Source organism: Falco cherrug, chromosome 15 (assembly GCF_023634085.1).
Source record: "Falco cherrug isolate bFalChe1 chromosome 15, bFalChe1.pri, whole genome shotgun sequence".
Classification (NCBI taxonomy): domain Eukaryota; kingdom Metazoa; phylum Chordata; class Aves; order Falconiformes; family Falconidae; genus Falco; species Falco cherrug.
In genome coordinates, this window is record NC_073711.1 from 21860231 (window position 1) to 21874482 (window position 14252).

General features: G+C 42.9%; 1 long non-coding RNA gene across 1 annotated transcript in view; it reads left to right on the forward strand.

Moving 5' to 3' along the window:
- LOC129737442 (uncharacterized) overlaps positions 1-14252 on the forward strand; it is a 73009-nt gene that overhangs the window by 44798 nt on the left and 13959 nt on the right. The window contains exon 2 of the long non-coding RNA XR_008735299.1: positions 8525-8630. This is a non-coding gene — a long non-coding RNA (uncharacterized LOC129737442). The remainder of the gene's footprint in view (positions 1-8524; positions 8631-14252) is intronic.

A 14252-nucleotide genomic window follows, 5' to 3' on the forward strand; every position in this document is an offset into this window, starting at 1 on the left:
GAAGGGATTGCTGTGGGGGCTACTCGTGGTTGTTGGCCAAATCTGGTCAAGGCTGCACTCTTGGTTTCTTGGAGATTCTGGATAGACATGTGATTTCTGCTTGTCCATGTCATGTCCCCAATCTCACCCCACCCCTTGCCAAAATAAACCAACAACAAACAAATATCCCAAAACAATGAAAACAAAACAAAATGTTAGGTTTTGCATCTTTAGGAAAGATATTTTGGTATATAGTGAGAAATTTCCCAATGTCTTCAAACAGACCAAATGAGGCAAAATAACCGATAATGATTGTCCAGCAGGGTAATGCTCTTTCACTTTTCAGAGCAATAAAGACTTTTGTCAAAAAAGCCAACACCTCTGAACATTGAGATTCCCAGTGCATTCTGATGTTGAGGGGTTTGGGTTTGTTTGCCCACATCATGCGTTGTAGCCAATGATTGTATAAAGCTTCATTATTACAAGCAGGTTAGAAACACAGAGCTTGTTTATGAATAAATAATTCTGTATCTGTTCTGCAAGGTAGGAAGGACACTTAGGACATTTCAGCATCTCCAAGGATGCCGTGAGCAGGAAGTAAATGGCAGGAAAAAAGATTTATGGTCAGGTAAATATAGGGAGAAAAAAAGACACACACACAATGTGTAACATACTTGGGTTTACGTGCAAACACAGAGGCCATAGCCATAGCATGCATTCATAGGTTAAAATTTAGTATGGTTAAAAGAAGTGTGATATCTTGAGTAATTTCCATTACTGGTGAGATAAAATCAATGTCTAAATAATTCCTTACTGGCAAAAGCCACTGAAAATACTAATCTGCTGTATAATATGGAAATCCAACATTATTAACCTGAGAGAGGACACAAAACTCCGCATTGCCTTTAAACAACTGCTTTTGGTTTCTGTAAAGTCATTTCTTGGATGAATGTATATATCAGCTGTGCTTGGTTTGATGGGCCTGGAAGTTGTGGTCCACCATCAGTCCAGGGACCACAGAGGGATGTTCGGCTCTCGCCCCGCTATTGGGGAGGGATTGCTGGGAAGAGGGGCACGGGGCTTTGTACACCCACAGACGCCGTGGTCTAGAGCCACCTGCCCTAAGCAATACGAGAATAATGTGATTAACTACAGGTTTTCTGGAGTGGTTGCACCCGCCGAGCCTACGTGGCCATGCACGCAGGTGTTTAACACGCTGGTCCACACAGGGATGCTGTTCCAGCCCTGCCTGCCCTCCACAGTGGCTCTGTGCCGCGGCGATGCGTGGCCGGGGTGCTCTGCTCTCACATAAATAGTCTCTCTTACCTCTGAAGTTTTTCCTCCTCTCCTACAGCAGTGCTAGGGGTCAGGCACACAAAGGTGCTGTCCCCTGATTGCAGCAAACACCGCCATGTGTTGTATGTTTGATGAATTAAAAGGATGCTGCCAACTTAATTACACTGTAACCCTTCAATAAAGGAAGGGCAGAGCTGATTAACTAGTGAATAATTGGGGGCTGATTGATGGCTTTCTCCCTCACTGCTAAAGGCTGTATATATAATTATTTTGCCTGTGGGCCTAATTTTGCCACTGTTAGCTTCCACTTTTGTCATCAGCTGTAATTTATGGATGGGGCCTGAAGCCTTAAAAAAGGCTGGAAAATGAAATAGCCCCGAATCCCCAGATATGTCACCTGGAAATGGCCAGCAGGCAGCCTTTAACGTCAACATTTGCAGCCATTTAGCAGCATTAACACCTCATGCTTAGCCCGAAAATAATATTATCATTTGTCAACAACTATCATAATATAGATTATTTCCTGACATCTAATAATGTTGCATCACTCACACCAATGATTTAATATATGTTTTAAATGCAAGATCAATTTATTGTAACCGAAAAGAAAATTCTTCTAGTAATTCACTTAAAGAAAAAAAAAAAGAGCAGGGGAAGGAAGACCCATATCCCTTCATTGCATTGGCAGATTGCTTACAGAATTAGTATGCAAGGCTCTAATGACACACACACACCCCCCCAAATCACTGCAAACTAAGATGGTCTGTGAAACTTAGTTTAAAAAAAAAAAAAAGTCTTTATTTTCTTTGAACTTCGAAAGATGCAGCAGCAGTTTCAAAGAAAATATAGTCAGCAAACTTTTATCCGCTGTACTTAAAAAACATTGTGGGACAGTTTTCCATCTACTGCCAATCAGCAGAGCTGCAGATGAGCCCATATAGCTGCACTGGTTTGCGTGGGATGTAGATCTGGCCCTTTGTTTTTTAAATTGAAATAAGATTTCTTATTTTTTTCAGAGAGACAAAAGCTAGTCATTAATGCTGCAAAGCAGTAAGAGCCAATCTGTTTTGAAGGATCGAATTGCTTCAGAGGCAAAGAGGAGGGATGCCCCCCACAAGACAGCCTAGTTTGGGAAAATACAACATTCTGATTAGAGCTGCTCCAGCGGCTGCATGCAAGAAGAGCTGCCTATTTTATATTCCACAAACATTTTTTTCAATAAAGTAATAACAACTTAGATTCACTTTTTTTTTTTTTTTTTTTGGTAACCCATATTTAAACATTGCAGAGAGGACGCTTCTAATTTATAAGCCAATATATACAAATCCTCTCTCTCAAATTTCCTTTGTTGTTTTGTCCTCACAGAGCGCTCTCTTGCCTATGAATCACATAAAGATTTGAAGAACCTTTCAGTCAAAGCTCAGTAGTGTGCCAGTGGGCACTGGCCAGGAAAAAAAAAAAGATTGATATTTGCCCTCTCTTCTTATCTGCACTTGATTTATAAGTCAGTGCGAGTATGCAAGAGAAATAAAGGCAAAGACCTTGATGCCTCCCTGTGGAGAGTATGCACCATTTGGATTGAAGGCATGAAAGAGGAGAAATTAATGGTAAGCTGTTCATCTGTCACTACTGCCAGCCTGATGGTTTTGCAGAGAAGGAGAGGACTAGATGACATGCCCTCCAGTCAAGGGCATGACTGCCCGCTGTTCTCATATTATAAACACAGTGCTTTGGGTTTCTGAGGGATTTAAATTTAAATTATACTGTACTTTGGATAGGCAAATCTTTACACAAGTTTATTTTCCTGAAGTATTAACATGCAGGATTTCACTGGCTTTATGTGGAAGAAAAATAAAAATTAAGTCCCCCTATTTGATAAAAATGTGTAGCAGACTCTTAAAATGTATCCGTATTTTTAAAGCAGTGTGTTATAGTGTAATGAGATTTAAATTTATATATGCATTGAAGATTTAGGCACATGCATAAATAGATAAGCTTTGGTTATTCTACTTTCTGGCACATAGGAAAAGATTAAAAAGTTCAAAATAGGAGTTGAATTTTTTTCTATCAAAATGGTATAATGCTAACTGCTGCTATCGATGACAATATTAGGAACACATTGTGAGGATAAAAACTGACACAAAACTTTCATGTTGTGCTAAGCAACAAGAAAAATGTACTTATTCCTAAATGACTTATTTTCAGCGCTGAGTATTTGTGTACCCTCTTGCTGCTGTTCAAATGTTTTTCTCCAGTACCTAGCACAGAGGATGGCCAGTCTGCTCGAGTCCTCGAGATGCTTCTGCAACACCCACGAGCTGTATTGTGTGTCACAAATGGTATTGGTGCTAATAGGAGCAGTTTTGGGTGCCTGGCACGATTTGAATAAATGCATGTAGGCATGAGAACTAATTTGCACTGGGCTCTGATTTGGTGACATTACTGCCATGCACACCCACCAGCTATTTAAAGCCCTCTTTGCTGGACCCCAGCAGTGGTGTCCAGCTGGGGATTTCTGGTTCCCATTAAAAAAAGGGAAAGTGAGTTCCTAGTTTGTTAGTATCAAATTACCTTGGGTTTTGTAAACCAGAAGCTAAAAAAGGCTCTGTCTCTCACTCTCATTAAAAACTCCTGACTTTAGAGCTAATTTCATTATTTCCTGAGGCCTGCTGAGTCATGATTCCTGAAATCCAGGCTTGGGCAATGGATTTCAATAAAATAATTGTCCTCAAGTAAACTGATGTTTGCTCTCACTATGGCAAACTTACTGACTTGCATATCACTTCTGAAAGAACTGTAAAACTTTCATGGCTGTGACCAAAACAAATCGGTTGGAGAAGAGATGGAGGTTAGTCAGGAATGAGATGGTCCTCCAGGATCTTCAAGAAGGAAGGAGCATCCTTCTCTCCAAGGCAATTGGCATCTCCAAAGTATCATGCCTTGGTTTTTTTATCTTTTCTACCTTCCTCCCCACACTGTTGCAGGTGGGGGTTACTCTGCCTCTCACTCCGGTGCCAGGGCACTGAGGACCCTTTGCTCTCCTGGGTTTCTGGCCCATTCACATCATGCCTGAGGGCTTTTATTTCCTGTGCACCATCATCAACCTTCTCCATCACCTGTCAGGAAAGCCCTCAGCAGGGTGATTTCTAACACTGAGCGATGGGGATCGAGACATCCACAGTCCTAATCAAAATTAGGCAGTCACAGGTACCATATAGTCACCAGAGCTGAGAACAGTTCACTTCCACAAATTTACAGCTGCTCTTATCTCCCTGCTCCTGAAGCGTCTCCTCTGCAGCGGCTAAAAGCTGCACACTTGTGGCGGCTGCCCGGCGCTTGGTGTTTCAACTCCCTGCTTGAATCTGCCTAGAGTTTTGGCAGACTTCAAATGTTGGAGGTGATATTTTCTGTGCCAACTGTGAGTTAAGTGGGTTTTTTAGAAGTTTCTGTTAAAATGAATAGATTTTTTTCTTCTTTTTTTTTTATTTTTTTTTAAGAGGTTGTGGGAAAGTATGTTCTTTCACAGACTTCAAAATTATAATTTTTTTGAGCAGCTTCAGTTCCTCCAGGCTTCAGAGCAGGTAAGTAGTTACTTTGGCTCCTTTTTTTTTTTTTTTTTTTTTTTTGTTCTTGTCAAAAAATCCTCCTGTGCCCTAGTTTATACGCATGTTAAAAATCTGTTTGCACTTGCTGAGTCCATCTGCACTGAGGCTGATCCATCTCCTCGCAGTTCCACGCCGACCGCAGTGCGGATGCGGCACTCACACAGAGCAACCCCCTTTCTGTGGTGGGGTACCACTGCCGGGCTGCTCCCGCCGCGCATGGCCGTGAGGGTGGGGGGCTGTTGCCTCTGCCCCCGGGTCGCCTCTTGCTGGTTCAGGGGCTGCGTCAAACCCATCAAATCAAGTATTGTTTTCTTGGTGCTGAGTCTCTGGCGAACACTATGCCCGGGAGGCCACGGCGGCCACCGGCATCCCGGCTTGTGCCAGCACCGGCGTGGCCGGCGGCAGCGGCGCAGCGCCCGTCCCCTGCGCCCGGCACTGGGGGGGCCCCGCGAACGCGGGGTTCAGGGCTGGGCCCCCGCTACAGGACAGACCCCGAGGGGCTGCAGCGTGTCCAGGGACGGGCACGGAGCTGGGGAAGGGGCTGCGGCACCGGCTGGGGGGGCTGGGGGGGCTCAGCCTGGAGAAACGGGGCTCGGGGGGGCCCCATCGCTCTGCGGCTGCCTGAGGGGGCTGGAGCCGGGGGGTCGGTCTCTTCCCCCAGGGAACCAGCGACAGGACAAGAGGGAACGGCCCCAGGCTGTGCCAGGGGAGGGTCAGGGGGGATCTCAGGAGAAATTCCTTCGCGGAAAGGGTGGCCGGGCAGGGGGACAGGCTGCCCAGGGACCCGGTGCTGGCACCGTCCCCGGGGGGGCTCAAAACCCCCGCAGGCGCGGTGCTTGGGGACACGGTTCAGCGGTGGGCTTGGCAGCGCTGGGTTAGGGGCTGGGCTGGGTGGCCTTAAAGGTCTTTTCCAACCTAAAGGATCCTATGAAATTTTATGTTTCCCATGTCTATAACGATAGTGACGTACAAAAGCTTTCTGCTACCACAGGGGACATTGTAAGCCAGGGCACAGGAGGTGGTTACAAACAGTCTAGCTGTTCCAGCTCTGCTGCTGAAGTGAAGGAAGGTTGTATGGTCCAGCAGGCTAAATGCTTTTAAGTCTTGACTTGTTAGTTGTTTGGAAAATTGCATATGAAAGGTAACAAAAGTACACAAAGGTTGAAAAGTTAAATGCTGAAAAGTAAGGAAAATGCTAATACAACCATATATATATATATATTTACGTGTATGCATACTCCAGTATGGACTTTTGTTATGCAGCGTGCACTGAAATGGCACCTCCTCCTCTTTCAGCAAGTGTGGTCTTCTCATGCTCATGAGTTGTTATTTCCCACTCACCATCCAAGCTTTGGGCTTTTCCTCGTGGATTCTCCTCTGATGCTCTCATCATGGCTATTTACAATGAACTAATCTATGGTGCTTCTGTGAACAGCAGTGAAGTACCCTGTTAGTGCAGAAGGAATGGGTTGTCTCCATTTTAGATCTTCACAACTGGGCACCGAGGCTGAAGGTATTTCCAAAGCACCAAGAAATTGGTGGGATGCAGCTGCTGAGGTACCACAGGTTTGCTGTTTCACAGGTGTTCCCCCCAACAGCTCCTTGGCGAGCAGGTGCCGCTGCTGGAACAGGGTCTTTCAAGAGACTTGTTGCACATCTGGATGGGAACAGCTGCCGTGCTGGGTGGCAGGGTGCCATGCTTTGCCGAGGTACCATCTTTTGTCCCCAAAGCAGCACACGTGTGTGATCGCTGCCGGAGCCTCATTAGCTCAGACACAGCAGGGCGCTGATACAGCGATGCTGCCTTGGGGACCCAAATGGACTTACTTGTTCAGTGCAGGTGATGGGATTTCATTTCAGCACATAGATGTAGTCTTAAACGGTGACACGATTTTTTATCCTTTTGGCTTCTTTCAGCTCATTCACTGTGTATCCACCAACTACAGACAGCAGCAAAATAAAAATCCTGATTTATTTCCATGCATAGTCATTCCTATGCACTTATGAGACTGGGTTTCTCTGGAAAAAAAAAAAAAGAAAAAGAAAAGCCGCCTGTGAGCAAGTAATTAACAACTACATCATAGTGAAGACAGGCAAGAGCCAAATTAAACTTGCAGAGGGACCTTTAATTCTAGCATTTCTAGCTATTGAGTGCTTCAGTATGTGATATTAGCAATCTTTTAGCCTAGTTTTTAATACAAGCATGTATTAACACAAACGGAAGGGCCGTATTTTCGCCGTGCAGGCTGCAGGGAGCCCAGGTCCCCACTCTGACAGCTTTGCTGCAGCAGCAGGCGATGGCTGGGGAGCTCACGCGCGTGGGGCTGCTCGGTTGATGTTTGCATCCAAAGGTGCAGGGACAGGGAAGGCGTGGGAAGGCGTGGGCACAGTGGAAGGGATTCATGTACTGTGGTGGGAAAACACATGATGGTTAAAATCAGAGTTAGCAGGGAGGTGGTGTGAGGGTCCAGAGCGGAATGGCACCACCAGCATGAGCTGAGCTTACTGCTGGTGCACCAGCATCAGGCTGGTTTAAGAGTGGCTTACCGGCACCCTTAAAAAACTGTGTTTTCCAAGTTTTGCACTCTTTCTTTAACGTCTTCATTTTAGCTCTTCTTATTTTACAACCAAGTTGCTTAATGTTATATTCAAAAAAACCAAACTACCCTATCAACAGAAATGAAATATCAATACAAATAAATGTTAAAATGGAATTTATTTCCTGTTCAACTTCAGATAGAAATCCTTAAGTTTCTTTACCTAAGGTGGTCTAGTTATGAAAATGTTTTGTAATTTTGGGGGAACTGGTTTTGTTTCTCTGGAATGAAAAGTATATTTCACTGGAAATCCATTTTTTTCTATGAGGAAGGAAGGAATTTAATAAAAAAAATTAAACCGATTTGAGTACTTTGTTGAATATTATCAGAAAATTCTTCCAATAAATTGATGAAGTATTCTCTCAGCTTCCTAAACAGGGGCATATATGGCTAACAGCTAAACAACACTTTGCCTGTCCTTGTGGAAGACCCTCTGTCACCATCATTGCCTCGTCGTGTATCAGAATTCGGGGATTCACTGTTATTCTGTATGGCCACAAAACCACCCAAACCTTGTCATCAGTTTTGACTGTAATTCTAAATGACAGCAAAACTATATGCAGAAACTCAGTTCTAGATTTGATAATGTAAGGAGCCGCTAATATTCCATCAAAACATTTCAGTGTGTCTGGACTACATTGCTGCTTATTTTAGGTGGGGTTGTTTTGTTTTTTTTCTGGGCACTTGATTAAAATTTAGGAAAGAAATGCGGTTTTTATTTTTATTTTATCTCTGAAATATGATTATAAATGACCTTTGATAAAAAGTTAACAGAGAATATGTCAGGAAGCAGCTCAGAAAGAAAAGATTAAAAGCAGACAGTCTAGAGAGGTGTTTAATTTCAATTTTCTTTGTGGTATAAGAAATCTGTAGATTTTAAAGCCATCATACCATAGTTACTTTTATCAGTAGGGCTCTTTTGTTTTGTTCTGCCACCTAATTCTTTTGATGACAATGAGTCCACAGTTTTCCAATGACTGATTTCGATTTGCATGTTATTGTCAGCCTTTTATATTTTATCATATCTCCACTTTGGTTTTTATGCAGATCCTCACATCAGAAGGCAAGGGCAGCCTGAGCTAAACAGCTGGCTGGATTTGCATGAAAATGGACTGCCCTTTTTCATTTGTTTGTTCTTTGGAAATTACAGTAGGTGAGTATCTGACTCAAATTTCCCAAACAAATAAAGATAAAACTTCACAGATATTAAACTGTGGAGCATTAAACTGTATCATTTTACATATAAAAAGAAAAGGATTAAATAGAATTAGTCTGTTGAGCTGACTGAGGAGAAACAATGTGAGTGATGGTCTGAAAACTGAAGATACAAAAGAACTGCGGTATCTTCAAGAGATTTTTCTCTCCAAATATTTTCCTTTCCCATGTTTAAAGGATAAACACTAATATAAATATTTCCCTTATGAATTTAAGATATTTTTGCTAGGGAAAAGAAAACCATAATCTGTTTTAAGTCATTATGTATTTGATAGTATTCTGTATTTTAGGTATATATTTTATATACAGAGCAGTTAGCAGCAGCCCCTTGGCAGTGGATATTCTTTACAACTTGGACTGGTGGTGTAAACCAGCCAAGGTGTAAGCGTGACTGGGGCAGATGCCATTCAGAAGCCCATATTGTTTCAAAGAGGCCAAATCTGCAGGGTGAGGTAAGATCTTTTATTAGACTGGCTGATGGAGATGGAAAAAATGAACAAGCTTTGGGGCACACAAGAACTTGATAGTTGACAGATATGAGCTTTATAGATTTGAACAATAAGGTATCAAAATAACACATGGCACAACTTGGAGTTGTCAACAGATTTATAAATTATTTAGAGTATGTGTGCCCTTGTGTGCCTGCGAGCTTGTTCGTCTCTTTCTTGAGCTTATCTGCTTGAGCTTGCAAGAGACATAGCCACTCCTTGCATACCTGGCCTCTCCTCTGTCTTTAGACCATCTCGGAGAGAAAAGCACAACTGTAACTGTAGTTTAAACAAAGGTCTGGAAAGAGTAGAGTTTATGACATCTAGCTATAGGGTGGGATTTACCTATTTTACATGTAGACTTTCCTGCTTTCAGGTTGCTGTAGGAGCTTGGCTTAACAGTAATGCTATATGCCTTCTGGAGTTAAACATCTGGGGCAAAGAGCTATTGACTCTGAATTTCCTGGAGAAGTGGTAACTACTAGTCTTGCATGAGATAACAGTTCATTCTTTCCTCTGATAAGGTTGGAATTGGGTACGTGGAGTCACAGCCACGTGGTGCTGACAGAGAAGCAGTGTCCCCAGAGAGCAGCGCAGAGCCAGCCAACAGCCAGGAGCCCAGGCAAAGTCTGTAGAGTAAAATACATCCTCACTTTTTTCCCCCTTTTATTTTATTTTATTTTATTTTGTTATTTTATTTTATTTTATTTTATTTTATTTTATTTTATTTCATTTTATTTTTCAGACTTTCTCCACGATCTTTCCTGACTGCACATGGGAAAGTCTGGTGTGGTCTTTAAATCCTTTTTCTTTTAAATGCTGCAAAATCACGCATAACTTTCATTACACCTATGCATTGAAACTCGTTAGTGAAAAGTGCTCTAAATAATGCATAAGCCTGGTGACATCTCTAGGCTTTGCTTGGCGGGGGTGTGAAACCTGGCTGCTCACACCCACAAAGCCTGTCCCTGCCAGCCAGCCAGCTTTGACATGCTTGCTGTAGGGCCCTGTAAGGTCAGCGGGAGAGAGTAGGGATGGATTCTTGCTCTTTTGAATGTTGGACCGGTCATACGGGTGTAGTGGGTGAAGATGGACTAACCGTATCAACAGTGCTTTGATACTACTGGTTATGTAAGATAGACTCGCTGTTGTATGGCGTCATCACTGTAGGTCAAGAGACAGCGGCAGCAGAAGACAACTAGTCCCGAGTAGGTGCAGGAGGTCCTAAATCCACCTCCCACGATGCTGAAAGGATTGTTTTGTGGATGCTGGGACTCAGTGGGTGACAGGATTGCAAATGGTTCAAAGGAGACTTGGTCCTGCAAGACCAAGGATATTGAGCAGCGTGCTCTGTGGCAGCAGGATGGGGCAGCAGCCTGCCTGGGAGGCAACAGGCAGCTGCTGAGAGCCTGACATGGGGATAACTGAGGATGCTGTGTGGGATAACTTTGGGAAGCTGTGTGTGATGGGCACTGTGCCTGGTGGACTGGGCTTGGCTGCCGTATAGTCCTTTCGTTGTTTTCAGCCATCTGAAAAACATAACAAATGCTGGTGAGTTTTAGGAAATCCACGCAGGGAATTGCTCCCGCTTTGCTCAGCTCCCAGCAGAGCTGACGGTACTGTCATGTGATTTGATTTGCTATGGATTCACCAGGAATATTTCCAATCTATAGTTCAAGCCTCTGTCTGAGGTTAAGAAAATTGTGTGGTTATGTTTTGAAAAGGGCAGTGGCTTATGGTCTAGGAGCAGACAAAAGATGCTCTTGGATAAAGCAGATGAACCCTTCACGTGCCTTTTGAGCAAAGAATATTGGGGCCAGTGTTTGCTGCTATTGCCTTCACAGGAGTTGTACAGAGTGCTGCACAGCCGCGTGCGTGTTTGTACCCGTGCGTAGAGCTCCCCACAATACCTGCTAAACTCCTTCGGAAAGCACCATTATAAAGTCACTGACCCTGCAGAAATTTGTCATACACAGAGCAGAGGCTATGTAGAAACTTATTACAATTCAGTATTTATAGAGGCTTCATGGAAGTACAAATAATTTTTGGCTTATTTATTTCCCATTGATTTTATTTTGTTATAGTTTTGGACTTTTTCCTAAAAATGTTGCGTTTCCAAATTCTTCACTAAATATCACAAATAGATATCAAGAGCTGACAGGCATTTTGGAAAGTTTTCCAAGATTTTGCTGTTACAGTTGCAGAAACCATAGTCCTTGCATAGCTGTGAATGGCTTGAATCGCAGGCATCCAGCCTGACAACGACTCAAATTAATTTGATGATGTTACTACACCTAAAAATAATGCAGAAAACAAGACATTTTGGCTTTGGAACCTGACCTGGAAATGCTTTTCACTTTAATGGAAAGGACCAAATTGTCTCAGATTTGGCTAAGTTTAGCACTTTGAATTTTTTGTTGGGTTTTAATCTGGGCTCACATGAGATTTCCTTCAGTGCTTGGATCTGTTTGAATGAGCTCTTCCTGCTAGTGCTGTTTTAATCCAATTGGAATGGCAAGCCCATGCAACATGTTTTGGACTTTTTTTAGCAGTCGGACTTGTTGATCTCAAAGGTTTTTTCCAAGCTAAATGATTCTATGATTCTATAACATAAAGAGCTAGTGCATTGAAAGCTAGTTCATGTTACCTAGCTGTGATTTTTCTGTGGACTTCTTCCTTTTTGCAAACTGCTGATGGATGTACGTTATGGCCCCAGTGTGATAAAGAGAAATGCTATGTAAGTGTAAAGGGTTAGATCTTCATCTGATATCAAACAGTTGATTGAACTTACAAAAGTGAATTTACACTTGGTGAGGGTCAGTTGCAATATACGGGTCTACATTTTGCAGATAACATTATTCAGATTCTATTTTAAAAACCCATTTTTACATTGACTTTGTAATGTAACTTCTGGTATAAATCCATGGCTATAAATAACAGTGAAGTACCACTGCCATCCTTACAGACTCTGGTGTAATTTGGGGAATTGGCACTTTTTTTTCAGTACAAAACAAGGTAAAATCCCTCGTCCCGCCACCAACCCCTCCATGGCAAAGCCTGTGCATCCCCTGCAGTGCCTGCGGCACCTGCTCCCATTCCAGGAGGCAGATGGGGCTCAGCTCAACTCCCCGTTCCTGTAGGACAACCTCAATTCAAGTAACTCTTTGTCCTTTTTCTTGATGTTTTCTTGGGGCAACCAGTTGTCTCCTGTGGCTCTGTTGACCTAAGGTAGTGCCAGGATTCCTCTGAACTCAACACCTTCAGATTATCAATTTTTTTCCCCAAACAGCCAGAATCTGGTTGTTGGTTGGGCTGACAGTGCCTTCAGCATCACCCATGCAGCAGGGAGACGATGTGAACAGGGGGTGGTACGTCCCTGCCCGTGGGTGAGACAGGTAACAGCTAAAGTGTAGATTCATTTGGAGTATTCCTGGGAAAAAAAAAGTCTATTATTAGAGTTTGTCATGGCATGGTCACTTCCATTTCCCACCTGTTCTATGAGTGCACAAACACAGCTAGCACAAGCTAGTTTTTCTCACCGTTTTCCCAAAATAGTGGGAAAACAAGGGTCTCCATAACCCTGGGCCTCTAAGCAGTTGGATTAATTGCATTTGTTTGTGAAATGGTGTTTTGTTTTAAAGCCTTTCACAATACTGAAAGGACACTGAGAATATCTTCACATGTTTCTTAAATTTCAACCACAAAACCCAAAATGTGGCTCTTTTACATCAATATTTTACGTCTCCATAGGCTTTGTGTTAAACTCCTGTACAGAGTTACTGTGCGTTATCGATAATGTGGAACTGGACTTGGTGGATTTTAATGTCTTTTTTCATGTTTATATGGAACATTTTGAAGCAGCAATTAAAATAATTAAGGAGGGTGAAGAAATCTTTAGCATGCAACAAAGATTTCTGCAAAATGTTAATTTCTGTCAAATAAGTGAATATATGCACAGATGCCTCCTGACAGAGGCTGTGATTTCTGAGTGCTTTGCATGCCAAATAACTTGTTTACCCCCTCAATGTTTGCCAAGTTTACTGTCAATTTACAAATAATTTCCATTTTGCTGTTTATTCTGCTGCCTTTTGATGGATATGTCTTCCAGACTTTTATCTTGCATGTAGACAAACTAATTAATATTTTCCCTTCAGGCAAATATTTTTTTCTTAGATCTAAATGTGGGTTAGATTCTTCTTCGTTTCCATATGCTTTGTTCTGTCAATCATTTCTCTTCTATGTTACTAAAAATGTACCTTTGTGGATGTCATTTCTCATGTTTTACAGATTTATTTCACCTACATCTATATGGGAGTGTATGTATGTAGAGAGACATATTTGTTATATATGTGTTCATATATGTTTAAGCAGAGAGAGTGAAAATACTAACCTCGCATTAAGGTTTGGTTTTTAAGAATGAATGAAAATACATTTTGTCTTGCCTGTTGCTGCCATTTCCCAGGCTTGACCTCACAGTTTGTGGTTACCGCTGCCCATATGGCACACGCAACACTGAGTACATCTCTTCTGCAGTGTCAGCCTGGATTCCTGCACGTCTTTTTGACCTAGTCCAGCCCTACTAGCCATGTATAAAATCCTCTGCATCTCCCATTTCCCTTCTCCTGCTATCATCCCAGCACAGACCGCAGCGGGCTGACCCTTCTGGGGTGAGCAGGCTGATGCAGAAGCGGTCCTGAGCTGCTGTGGCTCCGTGGGAGGGATGCTCCCCCCAGCTGGGCTGGCCAGGCTTGGTACCCAAACCTCCTCCTGATGCATCGGGGCAGCCCCAGCCCCAGGGACACCCCTCCCGCAATGCCTTTCCTCGACATCTAGGTATGTTTCAAGTTCTCAAATAGCTAAATATTGTCATATTCAAGGAACAAGATTTCCACAGAGTCCCTGCAGCTTCCGCAAAGCTTTCAGGAGGTATTGGAAGACACAGTGTGGGATTTTAAAAAAAAAATGTTATCGGAAGCCTGTGTGTTAACCACGTTCTGCTGAGAAAAACACAGGTGGTAACTGAGAGCACAGATATTGCGAACAGATTCTTGCAACTTACCAGTCGTAAAAAT